Raw genomic sequence first — 15,868 nt, 5'->3', positions numbered from 1 at the left:
GGTTGGTTTTGGTAATCCAGCATAAATGCCAAACTTGGTCAGTTGTGCTGCTGTGCCCAGATGTTAGGCTGATGCTGTGCTGGGATCTGGCAGGCTTTCCAGGTTATTGTTCCCTCATCCCTTCCACCAGGAGGGTGGTGGGTGCTTTGAGCAAAGGAGACAATTCTCGAACTTTCTACAGGACGCCGAGTATTTCCAGTAGAGAAGCACCCTGAAGAGTCAGAGCACACAGGAGGTGGTTTGGCTCCATGCTTTTCAAACAAGCTCTTGTTATTCTCACAACGTATAAACCAGGAATTCGGGATTGTGGGATGAAAACATTAGAAAGTGTTCTTGGCAAAATTATCAACTGCAAAGCAGTTGCAAGCTCATGGTTCTTTTTGAATCTGAAGGTGACTCTTTCAAGTTTAGTTAACTGCTGCTTAGGGCTTCTGTTTTAAACCCTCTCTTGCTGTTCATGTGCTGTTTATATTAATGCAGCACATTGGTAGGCAATGCAGACGCTTTTAGAAATTGTAAGATTGTGCAGACATTTAATGACCAAGGATAAATTTCACAGCTGTGGATACTATTTATACTTTCATATGCAGAAAAGAGTCTGCATCATGAAATAGGCACAGCTCAGTTCATGTTGAGTTATATTTTTCTTTTTTTTTATCTTAGGATTTTAGTTCTGCGGGTTAAAAAGTGTTAGTTTCCATTTTGTAAGATAGAAAGGACCATGTATTGCATATTAAGAAAGTAAGAAAGGAAAAATAAATTTAAGAAGTGGGGGAAAAAGTAAACGGGCTGAAGTAAATTGTTTAGAGATCTTAGTAAGGAATTCTAGAATCCCCATGTAAGATTTTTGCGCTGAGAGGAATGGTTTCCAAATATGCCAAGGGAAGTTTGAACAATTAAAGTAAGGCCAAAAATAGCCACGACCTGCCAGAAGATGAAGTGAGCAGGAGGTCGTGCATCCAGTTAGTTAACAGGTTAAGGGTCTGAAGCTTCTGCAGAGCATACATCCCTTCCAGAACACAGACGAGTCCAAGCCCACAACTTGTGGTAAAAGAACCATTTAAAGCAATTTCCAACTTTTCAGAGCATGTAAGAAAAATAATTAAAAATTTTATCTCAACTAAAGGACCTAGAAAAGAAGCAAGTTTGCTTGCTCTTTGTAGATGTGTTAATGATGGGAATCTTTTAGAAGTCAGCATTAAAGGACAAAAGGACAAACACAATTATAAGATGTGTAAAATGGAAATTAGACACTGAGACTGAAACTGAATTGCTTCAAAGACAAGAAGCTAGGGTAAATTAAGAATTATCAGATAACATCTTAGAAATACTGGCATCTAATATCTTTAACAGTTACTTTGAAAAAAGTTGGAGTGAAACCTCAGGAAGTTGCAGGCACTATGTAGTTCTGTGCTCCAGTTTGTCTGTCCTACTTGGATCATAGATAATTTCATATTGATGCCTATTTTATATCTGGAAATTTCCATTAAGTTACTTACAGTAATATCATAAAGTTATTTAAAACATCTTTGAATGCTTCTATATCCTCTGGAGATTTAGTTGCAGTCTTGTAGTTACTTCCCTTTTCTCCCTTAATGCTCTAAAATCCACAAGCTTGTTCTGTCTCAGATCGCTGTCTCTTATGGGACCAGGAGCTAGGTTTAGTGGGTGAAATATGAAGTAATTTGATCAAGGGCTCAGAAGATATGATCTTTCCTTGCTTTTCTTCCCTTGTAATGTCAACACTGTGGTTTTTAGAAAATAATACTTTGCACGTACACTCTGAAGCTCCGACTTTGGCTATAACTTGTCCTAAGCTGATACTGCTTTGTTGGGGTTGATCTGATATGGGTTACCATCTGACAGCACTTGTCCCTCTAAGAAACTCATTTCCAAATTACAGATTACAAAAGCTTGATCAAAAGATAAAAGCTTGAACTAATAAGATGAATAATTTGCTGAGATCAAAGAGAAAACGGAATGGGGTAAAGCTGAGAGCCTGAGGCAATGATGTGTTCCCAAAAATCTTACTTGTCTGTGGTGGCTCTTGCTGACCATTGTGTGTGTCTCATTATCCCTGCTATTTCTAAAAACGAGGCCATTTCCTACCTGAAAATAAAGGGTGGCCAAGAAAGTTTTGTTTGTTTTTTTTTTTTTTTCTTTTTTTTTCATAATATGTAATAGATGTGGACTTTGATTTTTGGTTTGGATTTTTATGAAGCTCTTACTCTTTCCAGCCACTTTCAGTTTGGTTCTGCTGTCTGTGGGTGCAGACAGGCGAACTTCGTAGGCCCTTCTGGAGCACAGGAAGGGGAATATCATCCGCAGGTTGATGCCCCTGTGTTTTAGATCATAGAATGTCCCAAGTTGGAAGGGACACATAGGATCTTCAAGTCCAACTCCTATTTGGATGCAGAGATGAGCTGCAGTATCTCTTAGTCACTGTGAGTATGGAATGAAGCAGATGAGTCGACATCACTGTTAGTGATTTAAACACTGTAAACCTAACTGGCTTTACTTTGCACTGCAACGAGCTTGTAGAGTCATTCACCGTCTTCTTGCTGAGAGGCAGTAGCTTGATACATCACTGATCTGACAAGAGCAAGTCTTTGCTTCTTGCCTGCTGCCTTCAGCCTGTTCCTAAGTGATGTGTAAGTTTCACCCTTCAGGTGACTGGGAATGTGGGAACGCAATTTGCAGGTGCAGCAGGGAAATCTACAAACTCGCTTCTTGAAGAAAGGAGTTATTGGACTGTGTGAACAGCAAATGGTGCGCTGCTGCTGTTTGATGCTATGCTCGTCCTGCATACACTGAGCTACCAGGTGATACTGCCTCTTGTTTGGGGCTGTCCCCATGGACAAAAAGCCTTTTTTTTGCACTGCCATCAATGCACGTCAAATTCATGTATGTTCCCACAGGAAGAATGCTGTCGTGCCTTTCTTTCTGCCCAGGCAGCTTAATAGCTCTCAGGTACGACATGTCTTAGGTTCACCCCTGCCTCTTTCAGACAAAATTGTGGCTAGCTTCTGCAAGTAATCCTTGCACGTTTTCTGAATGCTGACAAGACCAGTGTTGTGCAAATGGCTGCAAAACTGGGAGTACATAAAGCATAGCCAAACCTATAGTATGGTGTCTGGATTTGTTTGTACGGAGACTGCAACAGTGGTGTGTTTGGGCTGTGCTATAGATGTACCAGACCCTTGTAATGCCTGTAATACATACCCAACGAGCCTGGGGGCTAAAGTTAAGTTTGAAAGGCAAGGGTAGTTTCTAACTAGCCCTAATTGTGTGCTCATAAAACTTTGGAGAGTGAGTTATGATTTAATAGTAAAATAATATTATATAATAAATAACTGTCTTCAGCAGTGTTATGCTCAAGGAGACAGCATTCCCAGTTAATCTCTGGTAGCAGCAGGGAGCCGGGAGCCCAAGAAATCCATTTGGCCTCCCGTTTTGGCACTCAGACCAGGCCTGGATCGTGTCGCACCTGCATCCGGGCTCTGCTTTGCAGGATGGAAGCTGCCAGACTCTGTCTCAACCTGCCAAGGAGAAGGTGGAAGCGGGATCTTGCCGCTGTCCACAGCTCCTTCGTGGGAGGTTGCAGAGAAGATGAAGTCAAGCTGTTCAGGAATTGAGAGCACAAGAAGTAACAAACATAGAGCGTAAACAAGGGAGAAATTAGCTTGCTGCAATACAAGGGGAAAAGGCTTCATTGTGAGGATGCTTGGATGTTGGAACGGGGTTCCCTGGAGGAAAGTAGTGGCACTCCTATCTGTGGAGATGCTCAGAACATGACTGGATGAGGCCCTGAGCAAGGTGGGCAAAGCCCAAACAGAAGCCAGTTGCTAAAATACTGTTGGTGGCAAAATCAAGTACATAAATGCAAAATTAATTTCACTTCTGTCTCTCCACTTCACTGGAATGCTTATCCATTGTGAGATTTGGCACATGAGTTTTCTGGTGTTCTGTTTATCGCTTAACATGTTTTAACTTACTTTTAATCAGCTTTTTTTTCTGTTGTTTGTTTTTCTGTTTCTTTAAGGTTTGCAATTTCAACAAAATACTGGTTTGGATGATTTGTTAAGTGAGTTTCAAAGACTCAAATTTTAGTATTTTCTTTGTAATGGAACAGATTGGACTAACAACTGTGTACTGCATAAGTATTACACTTTTGGTTCTAAAGCGATCTTTCAAAAAACTGAAAAACAGGAAAATTTGTGGAGGTCTGACTCATAGAAGTACTTATCCCGGTTGCGTGGTTATAGTTACACTCAAGTCGAGTAATTTCCTTGTAAAATCAGGGGTTTTGTATGCTATTAAACATAATCAAAAATAAATTTGGAAAATGAAGTTGACTGGGCAATAGCTTGCTAGAAATAGCTCAGTTCTGAGTATGGTTTGTACAGTAGCACTTTAAAAGTTGCTGGGTTTTGTGGTGGAAAGGCAGGTAAGGCCCATGCTTCCCCAGCTGATCAAGACGTACCCTTTAAGAGAACACTAATCGTCCTTTCTTAAAGCAAAAATCACAAATTCTCTGCAGGAGAAATATGAAAATAATAGGAAGGAGAAGGCTGGCTCTCTCTGCAGTTGCTCTCTGGGGTTGGTTTACATCCAGCTGACATTTCTTTGGTCTCTGGGAGCAAGCTGTTTTGTTGTGGGCAAGCCCTGTATGGACAGTGAGGCAGTTCCTGCTCCATCCATGACTCAAAAATCATCTTTTAGAAAAACCTCACCCATTAAGCATTCCATTTGAAAGGGTGGAAGCAGATGTAATGATAGGGCTGCAAGCTGTGTCCGGTTCAGATGGTTGTTGGAATAAAGTAGGCCAGTTCTTAATGGTAAGAAAATGTGAAGCTAGCTCTTAAGAAAGTACTGGTGAAGGCAGGGGGATTTGTAGCATTCACCTGGGTGAGGTCACTTCAATTTGATGTGTGTCTAATTTGCGGTTATTAGTTGGTAAACAGATTCTCCCGTGTGTGTGAAAGTGAGCCCAAGATGATAAATGCAGCCTCACCGGAGGGAGGCAGGAGGGACGGCACAGCGCGGTAACAGGTTTGGGAGGTGTTTGTTCCGAGAATTGCTTCAGTGTGTTGACATTATTTCAACAAGGCTTCTTAAGAGGTTTTTAGACATTTAGATGAGCTTCTACGTGTATGAGTGGTTTATTGCTTGTTTAATTTTTCCATTTCGTACATTTTAGTCCAAGATGTGCATTTGAGGAGATGGTAGGAGATTGCTAGCTGGCTCTGCAGCCTGCTGGGGCACTGCTGTGGAAAACCTGCATCCTCTGGATTCTTTCTAAATTGCACAGCGTTAAGTGATTTGTGATTCCAGTGTGGAAAGCCCTATCATTACCTGAGATTCTTGAAAGTGAGGCAAACTAACTTTTTTCTTATTGGTGCCACATTAGAGAACTGCTGTATGAAACGTGCAGCAAATTTAGCTCTTGGCTTCACGCAGCAGCCTTACTGTCCTTCAGACACTTTTGCAAAGGAATCTACATCAGGTCTCAGTACAGCACCAGTTAGTTCAGCTTCCAGAGCTGGTAGGCAAGGTAAGATTCATAAATGGCAAAGTAGAGGCTAGTTGAATGTTCTCTAAACATTTTGTACTTGAACAAATTGTTAGCATTATCCTGGTGGCTCTGTACAAATACATCACTGGGATAGATAACCCAGCTGTAGTTGCAAGGTTCTTTGTGTTATTGCATTGCAGTTTGGGCAGCTCTAGCTGCAGAAACTTTCGGTGATGAACTTGGCAATGTTGCTTGAGTTACTGGCTCTGAAGCAGTAAGTTTGAATATTTATTTTTCAGCTTGCTAGGTTTTTAAAACTGACTTTTTTTCTTTTTTTTTTTTACCAAGCATGTGGAAAGTCTCTCACTTTCTGAGAAGACTGCAGCCTGCACTGAGTGAGATCTTAGTGCCATTTGTTAGCAAAGGAAGGGGAATTTCCTTATACTCTGCTATGTTCCTGTGTGTGATGACTACAGTGCTTTAAATGCAATGTTAGTCTGGACAGTCAGGCTTTTACATTTGAAAACCTCTTCCATCAAAAGCACAGACTGTACAAATCAATTCATATAGTTCTAGCTTACAATGATATCTAATCAATCTCTGAAGACAAAATAAATAGACGTAGAGGGGGAAGGTTTTTCATAAAGTATTTATTGCGTAAGTCTATTTATTAAGGAAAATAAATATAGTTTTAAGGAATTTTATAAATAAGAACTTTTAGAGAAGTCTGAATTAAGAAAGGATATCACTGATTAATACATCAATACTTAATAAAAGTATAATTAATTGTCTGATAAAAATCAAAATTTCCATATGCTTACACATAGCCATGCATAGTTTTTGTGTTGCTTTTGTGCATTTGTATTCTGAGAGCTGAGGTTGGGGTAGATGCAGGAGTCCCAATGCCTGTCCAAGCTCTTAAGCCCCCTTTTTCCCCCCTCTTCCTGTTCTGCAATCACTTTTCCTAGGAGTTTGACGGTCTCATCAGAGTAATGTACACCTGGGTTAACCTGAACACTGAAGGTATCTTATGTATCCTCTTCTGCAAGATACCTGTAGCAAGATATTGGGTAGTCCACCAGCATCCTTTGGAGTCTCTTTTAGCAAAGGTAGAAGGTGTTGCAACAATTATTTTGAAAAACACAGTATGTGGAGAAAACATACTTTTCTCTAAAAGGGTTGTAGAGGAATCAAATGGCATCCCAACTAGGTGACTTTCATAGGGGAAAACATTAAAGCTGCGTATCTGAAAGAATAGGGTTTATACTTTATTACAGCAATATTTGGCTTCAGGCTAGCTGCACCTAGATTTAGAACCATGCCCTTTGCCAGGTCTCGATGACCCTAATGCACTGATATGCTGTGATATGGTAGTGGTTTTAACATGAGAATGAAAACTCCCTATGCTGATGTCAGACCAGCCTTTTAAGCTGTATTTAAAAGGAATAAAATCTGTTAGGAGGTAGAAACAGATCAAAAAGAGTGTGAGTGTGTTATAGCCCAGAGAATCTTCCAGTTGTCATAAAAATCAATGGTGCAGGTAAGTAAAACTCACATACTGCCTTGGTGCTGAGCTGCAATAAGCAGACGTGAAATCAAAGAGAATGAGGAGGAGGATTGTTTTTATGATGCTAGCTGTTGCCAGTGAGATTCATGGATGCTCTTGGAAAGGTACCTTCACTTAATGGCTGTGATAAGCTGTGAATTCAGACATACAAAAATGTTGCATGGAATTAGCATACGATCAAGTTCTGTGCGCCTCTCACGTTTGGATAGCTGCTTAGCTATCCTTAGTGTCAGAAGGAAGGAAACAGGTCCTTTGAAGGTTATAGCTCTTCATGCTTGGGTAATCCAATTCAGAAGAGCCTAAAGACAACAAATCAAAATCTGTGAAATGATGCATGGCTTTCATGCTTCTGTAATTTTGAAAAAGTACATATAGATTTCCATTGTTCCGTTCCAGAGAGCCCTTGAAGTATGTCAGGTATTTATAGCTTTGGATGTCTCACTTATACATGCGGGAGTTAATGACTCACACCTTTTTGAAACAATTGAAGTGCTTCCTGAATGGCAGAGAAAACATTCCTTCCTCTGCTCAAGTACTGATTCACATTCTGATTCACATTTGTTTGTTGTCATGTGGCAAACACCATTTGGCATGTTTACTCCTAGGTCTTAATTACCCTGCAGCAGTACTTTTCTCTTTATAGATTTTATTTCCTTTCCTGTTTCAACTGTAGCATGAAACAGTGCCTAAATTAATCCAGAAATTAATTCTTCCTTCCATCTTCCCTCCTCTCCCCAGCTGTATGCTTCTGCTTCTCACCGTCACCTGTGGGCACTCCACTGAACTCAATTCGACTTGCTAAAGGAACAGAAAGTTCATCCAGTGAAGAAGCAAAGGTTTTAGCAGTAAGTTGGCAACTCAGTGAGGAGTCCTGCTCGTAAGCACTGGAACCAGCACAAAGGAAGGAATCAGACCTGGGCGCCATGAACGTGGTGGGGGCAGAGAACTGTGCAGCATCCCTGTCAGTAAAGGTAAGCTGCTGATTCTGCTCAACTTCGATGGATTTTTCTTTAATAGTTTACATTTCTTTTGCTCTCTGAAAGATCTCATGCTAGTCAGATGAGTACTAGGAGTGAAGCATGTGAGAAGATGTGAGAACTTGCTTCAGGGCCAGGTGAGAAGGAAATGGCACCATCCTTTTTGGCCATAGCTCGCTGTGTAATCCTTTAATTGTAACCTGAATCCGCACCGTCAGTCTCCAGTTAGTGCTTTGGCAGAGGCATTGCCTAAGCCATCTTAAGCAGCTGCCCCACGCTCCTGCCCCTAGTCTCTTGGTTTTACTCCATGCTAGCATGCCTGTTGGTATAGCTGTCAAGAAATGGATCTGAGAAAAGCTAGGGACAAGGGGTGTGGTGCTTTTTTTTTTTTTTTTTGCTCAGTTACTGTTTACCCAAATCAGTTAAAACTGTAGCCCTACAGGAGGTGGTCAGCACCACAAAGGCGGCCGAGTGATGGTGAGAATGAGTTAGGGATATGTTGTTTTAGTTTCCTAAACCACTTTGTCATTCCTATCAGCGAATTGCAATTTGTTACCCTACTCGTTTGTGCTGAAGTAAATTAATAGGGCTACAGTGGAGAACAGGTCATTGAAAAGTCGTGAGTTTAATACCTGGGATGGGGAGCGTTGGAGTGGGGACAGAATAAGTTCAAAGGTGTTTAAACAGCCCATTTTACAACTTCACCTCACAATCGCTTGTGTCAGCGGGCCGAAGGAACAGCAAATCCGTGGAGCGGCAGCAGCAGGGTTTGGGAGGGCTGGGGGGAAGATGAAAATGTTCTAGGTTGAGTCTGCCACAGGAGAAAATAATATTTACCTGTACTGTCCGGTGATGCACATCTCTGAAGCTTTTATCTGTATTAAGAGAAAAAGTTGGAGACCTTAGGCCAGTAATTTATTGCTTAAAAATAAAACATTTGTACGCTAAACGTGGCATTTGTGTTGAAATCTAGGATGTGTTTAAAACTAAGTTACTTTCAATCTTTCTGCCTAGTGAAACAGCATGCTTTGAATTTCAAGTTTCGGACTGTTTTTATCTGTCCTCTGCTGAAGAATTTGTAGCATGCAAGATCAGATCTTCCCAAGATGGTCCACTTTGCATTAGCTGTGTTACCCAATCAATCCTCATTCTGTTCATTCCTCTGCCCTTTATTTATGCCGCTTCCTGTTTTTCCTCCTCCTTCCCTGTATATTTGAATGCAGTCTGTTTCTCTAAAGGTCGCTCTTCTATTGAAATATACCAGTGGGGTTTATTTGTGACTTTCCTATCCCTAAACAATGCAGATTTATTTCCCCTTTCGTTAATTTTTACTGTTGACTACTTACAGTGTTGTCTTATTTCTGTTTCATGAATTCCCCAAGTTAAATTTTGAATTTTAACAGGCAATCAATCCTATAGGCAGTTTTGCAAAATAATCTAGCAAAAACACTAGTAGGAAACTAGCAATCTTCCTTTGCCCAAAATAAACTAATATACAAAACCAAAATTTCCCTACCACATCCCGCACAAATGTCTGTCTTCACACACAAATACAAATATTTGAAATATTATGAGATTCCTGTGGGTTCATTAAATGAAATGACCTTCTTTTGCTATCCCAGGTTTTAAAAAAAATAATTCAAAACCCCAAATGCTTCCCGTGAACTAGTCTAACTAGACCACACAGGCTGCAGCATGCATATTAGAAAGACAGTGAAGGGTTGTGCTGTAATAGAGCTTATTAGAGAAATCTGGAGGGAAGCCATCTATAGACCAGGCAGATGAGAAGCATGACAACTGGAAGCTGTTTCTTTCTGTCATCCTTCTCTACAGCATTTGAAAATGAAATTGAGCTAACATCCCTCCTACCTCAATGTTGTGCCTTAAGGGAGCCATTATGTTCACTCCTTTCTTTGCACAGAGGCTAAATTTATCGTTTCATAACCAAGTGGTGTTAATGCAAGAAAAAACAACTGCTTTTTAATGCTGGAAAATGCGAGCAGAATTTGTTTTCCAAGTATCTTGCAGGTGGTGTTCCAGTTCTGGAAAACTCATTTTTGTTTAGGCTTTGGGTGGGTTAGAATAATGCTACTTTTCACAATTTCAGGAGCTTTATCTTCACACAATAGGAGTATGAAGAAATGTGTGGTTTTATGAGCTAAGGAAACTGCTTGTTAGAGTACCTTCACATTTGTACTTATCTACTGTGTATAAGAAACAAAAGCAAAAGTTGTTAGATAAACTGACTGTATTCTCTGTCTTCACGTGCTGTCTCCCTGTCTCCAGCTATGCTGTCCTTTAGATAATTTCGATCGTCTTTTTAGTATTTCAAATAGTTGGAGTTGATGGTTGGTTGGCTGGTCTTGCTGGGTTTGCATTAATAATTAGAATCGGAATACAAGTCTGTCCACTTACTGTTAGGTTGTCACAAGGAGTTTTATCTGCAAAGCATTTAGGCAGGATTTTTTAGTAATTTCATTTAGTAAGTTCATTTTGATGTGCCAAATATATTCGCAATGTATTAACAGATTAAAGTAGGCTATGATTATAAATACCTGTAGACGTAATGCATTGCAATAGTTGTGTTTTGGTGTGTTTTTCTTGTTTCCTTCCTGGGTTGTTACGTATGTGTAAAATGGGTTTGTCCCTATAGTCCCATGTCCATATACTGATAACTTTAAATGACATTTTCCATTTTCCCCCAAGTTCAGCTGAACAGAGATGGACTTGGTGAATTTGTTTTCCCCATGACTCATTGCAAACTGAGATTAGTTAAGCAAATTATAATTAAACAGATTAGGAGTACACTTAGGAGTAAACTTCTCCCAGAAAGAAAACAGTTTATTTAGGTACTACCTGCTGATTTTGGGATTTTGTTGTGAGAGAGAACTACTCAGATCCCATCTTCAAAAATGGAAGCCAACTGGTTTACGTGTAGATGAGAGAGAAGCTGTTGCCAGGGTAAGAAAAAAATTCTTTTTGTATTCAGATTGAAATTAAAAAAAAATGAAGTGACTGAGTTAGAAAAATATGAGCTTTTTTTTTTTTCTCGGGACATTTACTCTATGTGTGGTGGTGGTAGGTAGAATAAATGTGGTAATTCTGTGAGAATTTATTGCATGTGTGATCTGTAAATCAATTATTCTTGTTTGATTTACAAACAGATTTACAGATTGGCTATATGCTAAATAAACTAGGATGGCTCAAAACATACCCTAACTTCTGGCACAAGCTTGGGGTAATTTTTGCAAATAATGCATACTTAAAAACAAACTGTGTAATAAACTTGGTTGTTTGATATCCACAAAGCAAATGAAATAAGTCTTTTATTATAATGGATCGGTTATCCAGTAGATTGCATAGTAATGGATCTGGTATCTACTCAGATGGAACTTTTATGAAGTTAATTGTTCTTTAGGGATTTACAAGGAAATGGAAGTGCTTGAGGTCACTGGAAAATTTTTAATGTTGGGCTAGAAAGATAAGAATTGGGTGGAAATACAAGTCAATCTGTTCATGTTTGGAAAAAGTGGCCAGAAGCTTTTGCAGTTAGTTCCATGACCAAAATGATTCAAAAAATGCATGAATCTTCCTGAGCTACTTTTTCCCAAAAGAGGTGAAATGTATTTTAATGCAATTTCTAACTTTGAAGTGCTCAGTGTGGTGATATTGCTTGACATAAGCACAAAATGGAGAAATGTTGTAGAATATCTAATTTAATTGAAAAAGAACTTTTTTTATTCATCTCAGTTTGGAACAAGAAACAAGCTCTTGGGAAACTGTAATTATTATTATTATTATTTTTTAAACCCAGCTCTGCGAGTAGAAGGAAGCTTGATTTCCAATAGACTCGCTCTTTTTATCCTTCAGCTCCCAATTCTGGTCTGTTCCCACTACCACCACCCCCTTTAAATCTTCATCTTAAGAAATGTTTTGTTGTTGTGTCAATGAAGGCTCACCCGTTTGTATATTGTTTAAAGAGAAAAGCAAAGGTCCAGAAGCATGTTGCTTTACATGGGTTTGAATATGCAGTAATATATTATTTGAAGGTAAGCTTGTTGCTGAAAAATTTTGGATGTTTCAGAGCAAAAAAATCTGCGAAGACATTTTGTAACCTTGCAGACTACTAAAACTCTGTAGTCCTTAATGGTTTTTGTACATTGGTGTATTAATACTACATACATACAGTTCACCTAATGTCAGATTAAAATTCTGAAACAGATGTCAAAAATCCTAAGACATGAGGAAATACAGATGGTGTAACCCAGAGAACTGAAAAATGGCAATTTTATGTAATGTGTTCAAGCTTCCATTTTGTTTTAGTTAGATACCTGTACCTTAGGATCTAACTGGTCATTCTAGGTTCTTCACTTGTGTTTCGTTCAGTTTTGGAGGTTCATTTTAAAGGCCTGGGTCCTCAGTGTCTGCAGTCTTCTAGTGAGGGGAAAGATACTGAAGATGAGGACACGAAGGGTGCCACTAATTCTCTCCTTTTTCCCACCCATACCCAAGCAGCAGGTGTTGTATCCCAGTTGTGAAGCAGGTGCTGAGGTATCTTAAGGAGGGCATGAGACAGGAGGTAACAAGATCCGGAGTATAAGTTGCACTGCTCCAAGAGCTGTTTCCTCATTCGCATGACTTTTTAGACCAATTTTTAAAGCTCACTTTGGGTTTTGTCCCTCATTGCTCATGAAAGTGCTGATTAGGCTGGATCGGGATGGTGTGGATCCAGCTCTGCTGTTTCCGCTGTTGGCATTTCATCTTGCCACGGACTACTCAGGCCTCAGCATTCCCTTGCTGTGAGAAACAACTGGGATTATTCGTGTACTGAGCTCTTGCTCCATCAACTAACTAGTACATTTGGGGTTAGAGTAATACATATTTTGCTCTGTGTGGCTTGTAAAAAGCGTCATGATAGACAAGGGACATTAAAAGGCTGTATCCTTTTGTTTCTTGTTCAAGTCCTTATTTACTGCTCCTTGTGCAATGAACTTTTTACAGTTGGAGTGTGCAGAACCCTGTCTTGTCCTCTTCAATGTCAGTAGGTGTTTTTCACTGGGGATTAATATGAAGATGCATCAAAAATGTTAAATGTGCAACCTGTAGTTCATCTTTTCTTATTAACGCAGTTTTTCTTCTCCAGCCCCTTTGAGAAAAGGTATTTTATGGATCTTGAGTGGATGATAAAATTTTAGCAGCAAATAGTATGTTTTAATGAACCTCATTGTGAAGTAAATTTTACCTTCTGAAGTCCAATACATTTTCCCCACTGTAGTAGTTGCCCTTCAAGACGATTTATTTTTTTCTTCCTTGTGATATACTCTTAGTCAAAAGTTCTCTTGTGGACTGTGTCGATCTGCATTTTTCATTGCCATCAGCTGCTGTCCTCCCCGTCCTGCAAGTCACACGTCACGTAGCACATAGTAGATAATATCTAACACATAGATATTCCAAATTCTGTAGGAGTCTCAAACTCAAGCAGGAGCTCAAACGTGGTAATTATACATTTATTTTTAGCCTCACACTCACTAGAAATACCAGTAACAAAAGGAACTACCTAGCATGCACATCAAAACTGAGCATCTTTCATAGATCACATGCCTTTTTTATTTTCATATTTTACTAGAATAACCACTTGCATCAAGGTTTAATCACTGATGATTCAAAAAACAGTCTTACGAAAGGCCTGTGGTTTCATGCTGTACAGAAAGGCAGAGGATGGTAAGTGTGCTGTTTATCTTTCCGGGTACCTGTAGAGGATTCCCCTACGAGCCTGCCCAAATACTTAACAGAGAAATAGATGGTTGCTGTATGGAGCGCTGAGAATTTCAACAGAACATTGGTAGCTTGTTAAGTCTCCTGTTGAAATGGTAGTGGTTCCATGTTTCAGGAAGATATTTGGTTGTTGATTGCAGTAATGCTTCTGCTCCTTACTCTGAAAGTGCTAAGAAAATGATGCTGAATTGTGACAGCACACCCCGGTTTTAAAGGAATGCCCTGCTTAAGGGAATATTCACAGAGCTTAATAAAGTATTAATCAGCCTTAAGGTTTATTGGTAGAGATTTGAATTCAGGAAGTGGCATTGTTATGCAAGACCTGGAGCAGCTAAAAGGAAAAGAGATTAATATGCTAAAGCTTGGAAGGGGAAGCTGGGCTAGGAGGATTTTGTTAGCTCAGGCACTGATATTCATATTCATGTGAGCAACTTTCTGTAAAACTTCATTATTTTTTTCTTGGGGAACAGAACAGGGATTCATGATCAAAAAGAAAGTGTTGGTGTATATAAACTGACAATGTTTATATTCTTTGTGCATTTTTTTCCACTTATTCAGAAGATTTGGACATTCTTGGCTCCTGGCATTTCTTTCCAGGGACTAATTAAAAGGGATGCACAATTACTATCAGATCATTTTTCTTCAGCTACATGATTAACAAAACAGAAAGATTGAGTGATTAAGCGATGGTACTGTAACTGTCCTCAACAATTGAGCCTCAGAGCATTTCCTATCTGATTTCAGTGCATTCTTCGAGAGAGGATGGGAGTAGCGGTGCAAAGATGAACATGCGTGTGCCTACAGATAGCCGCCGGTATGTGCAGTAGCTTACACTATACATTGTTTTAAATGCAGAACGTAACACAAAGATGGTATATACTAATGCCTTCATTGCTGCATACAGTAGCTGCACATCAGATGAGAAAGTAGAAAACATCAAGGTTTTGTAAGGTTTTGTACCATAAACTATGTTCCAAAGTACCATACAAAATTCCAGTAGAAAAGATCCGGTATCTTACACATCATTTTCTCTTTTTGCTGGAAGAAGTGTAGAATTAGAATTTTGGTGCTAAGAGAATTTTGACGCTAAGATAGGTTTTCGTTGCGAGGAAAAATAACTCTGGAGGAATGAGTTATAAACCAGAGATAAGTCGCTTCATTGCTATAGATTACTTGAGAACCATGGGAAGTTCCCAAAGCCTTCCCCTATTTCAAGAAAAAAAAAAAAAAAGAGAAGGAAATGAAAATAGAGATTGTCAGTAATTTAATGAAGGAAATATCTATTGAAATATAGCATTTAAATGCTGGCCTGAAAGCCCATTGAAAAAATTATCTTGTACATAAACTTTCTCACCTTTCTATAAGAAAGCATCGAAGTCTTCCATTTGGGGATGATTCATTTGCTGTGTTCTGCATACGCTTTGCACGTTAACTTCTGTGTTGTAACTTTCAAGGACAATAAATGTGCATGTTGAACCCTATTTTCTACTACAGTTTGATTGGAAGTGTGGCTTTCTGGCATTCTTAACCTGGCAGTTCCCAGAGGACAGCTGAAAGCACTGTGACCTTTGTAAGTTACACAGCAGCCTGTTAGTAGCCTTTGAAGTATCTGACCTGTGACACTGTGCATTGCAGGCATAGTCTATAGTCAAAATGTTCTGAGCCATTATGAATAGGAAAGTTGTTCCAAAACTTTTAGTGTCTGAGATGAGGAGAGTGCTATATTTGAAAAATGAGGTTCATAACTGCACAAATCCCTTGTGACATATGCAAGCCAGGAAGGTGAAATGTTAGACTCTCTGGTACATACTTGTGCACTCTTCCATGTAAGTATATATGGTATATGTATTTGCTAATTATATATAGCACAAAAGAGCTGGCATATATGAACCATTATTGTGTGGTAGGAAGTGCCTAGGTCAGTGTTGTCTGTAAGATTTTAAATGAGAAGTTTTGTGATGGGGATGTGCAAAAATAAGTTACTGTGGACTGAGACTTGGACGTAAATAAAACTTCAGGAAATACTGATCTGGA

General features: G+C 39.4%; 1 protein-coding gene and 1 long non-coding RNA gene across 5 annotated transcripts in view; one reads left to right on the top strand and one right to left on the bottom strand.

The window, feature by feature from the left end:
- Positions 1–15,868, top strand: part of PEAK1 (pseudopodium enriched atypical kinase 1) — a 118,303-nt gene that overhangs the window by 13,866 nt on the left and 88,569 nt on the right. For 3 of the 4 annotated variants that reach the window (XM_027466103.3, XM_072043319.1, XM_027466106.3), the window contains one exon: positions 7,821–8,053. The gene's annotated coding sequence lies outside the window, so the exon portion shown is untranslated. Of the gene's footprint in view, positions 1–7,820; positions 8,054–14,578; positions 14,649–15,868 lie in introns of all 4 variants that reach the window. The other variant, XM_027466105.3, reaches the window with a different exon arrangement.
- Positions 6,145–13,428, bottom strand: LOC140003391 (uncharacterized). Its single transcript, XR_011811920.1, has 3 exons — positions 13,302–13,428; positions 8,897–8,934; positions 6,145–7,381 (listed from the first exon to the last, which is right to left on the bottom strand). It is a non-coding gene; the product is annotated as an uncharacterized lncRNA (long non-coding RNA).

The sequence above is a fragment of the Anas platyrhynchos genome, chromosome 11 (assembly GCF_047663525.1).
Source record: "Anas platyrhynchos isolate ZD024472 breed Pekin duck chromosome 11, IASCAAS_PekinDuck_T2T, whole genome shotgun sequence".
Taxonomy (NCBI): domain Eukaryota; kingdom Metazoa; phylum Chordata; class Aves; order Anseriformes; family Anatidae; genus Anas; species Anas platyrhynchos.
Note: the sequence above shows the minus strand (reverse complement) of the source record. Positions and strands in the feature narration are given on the sequence as shown.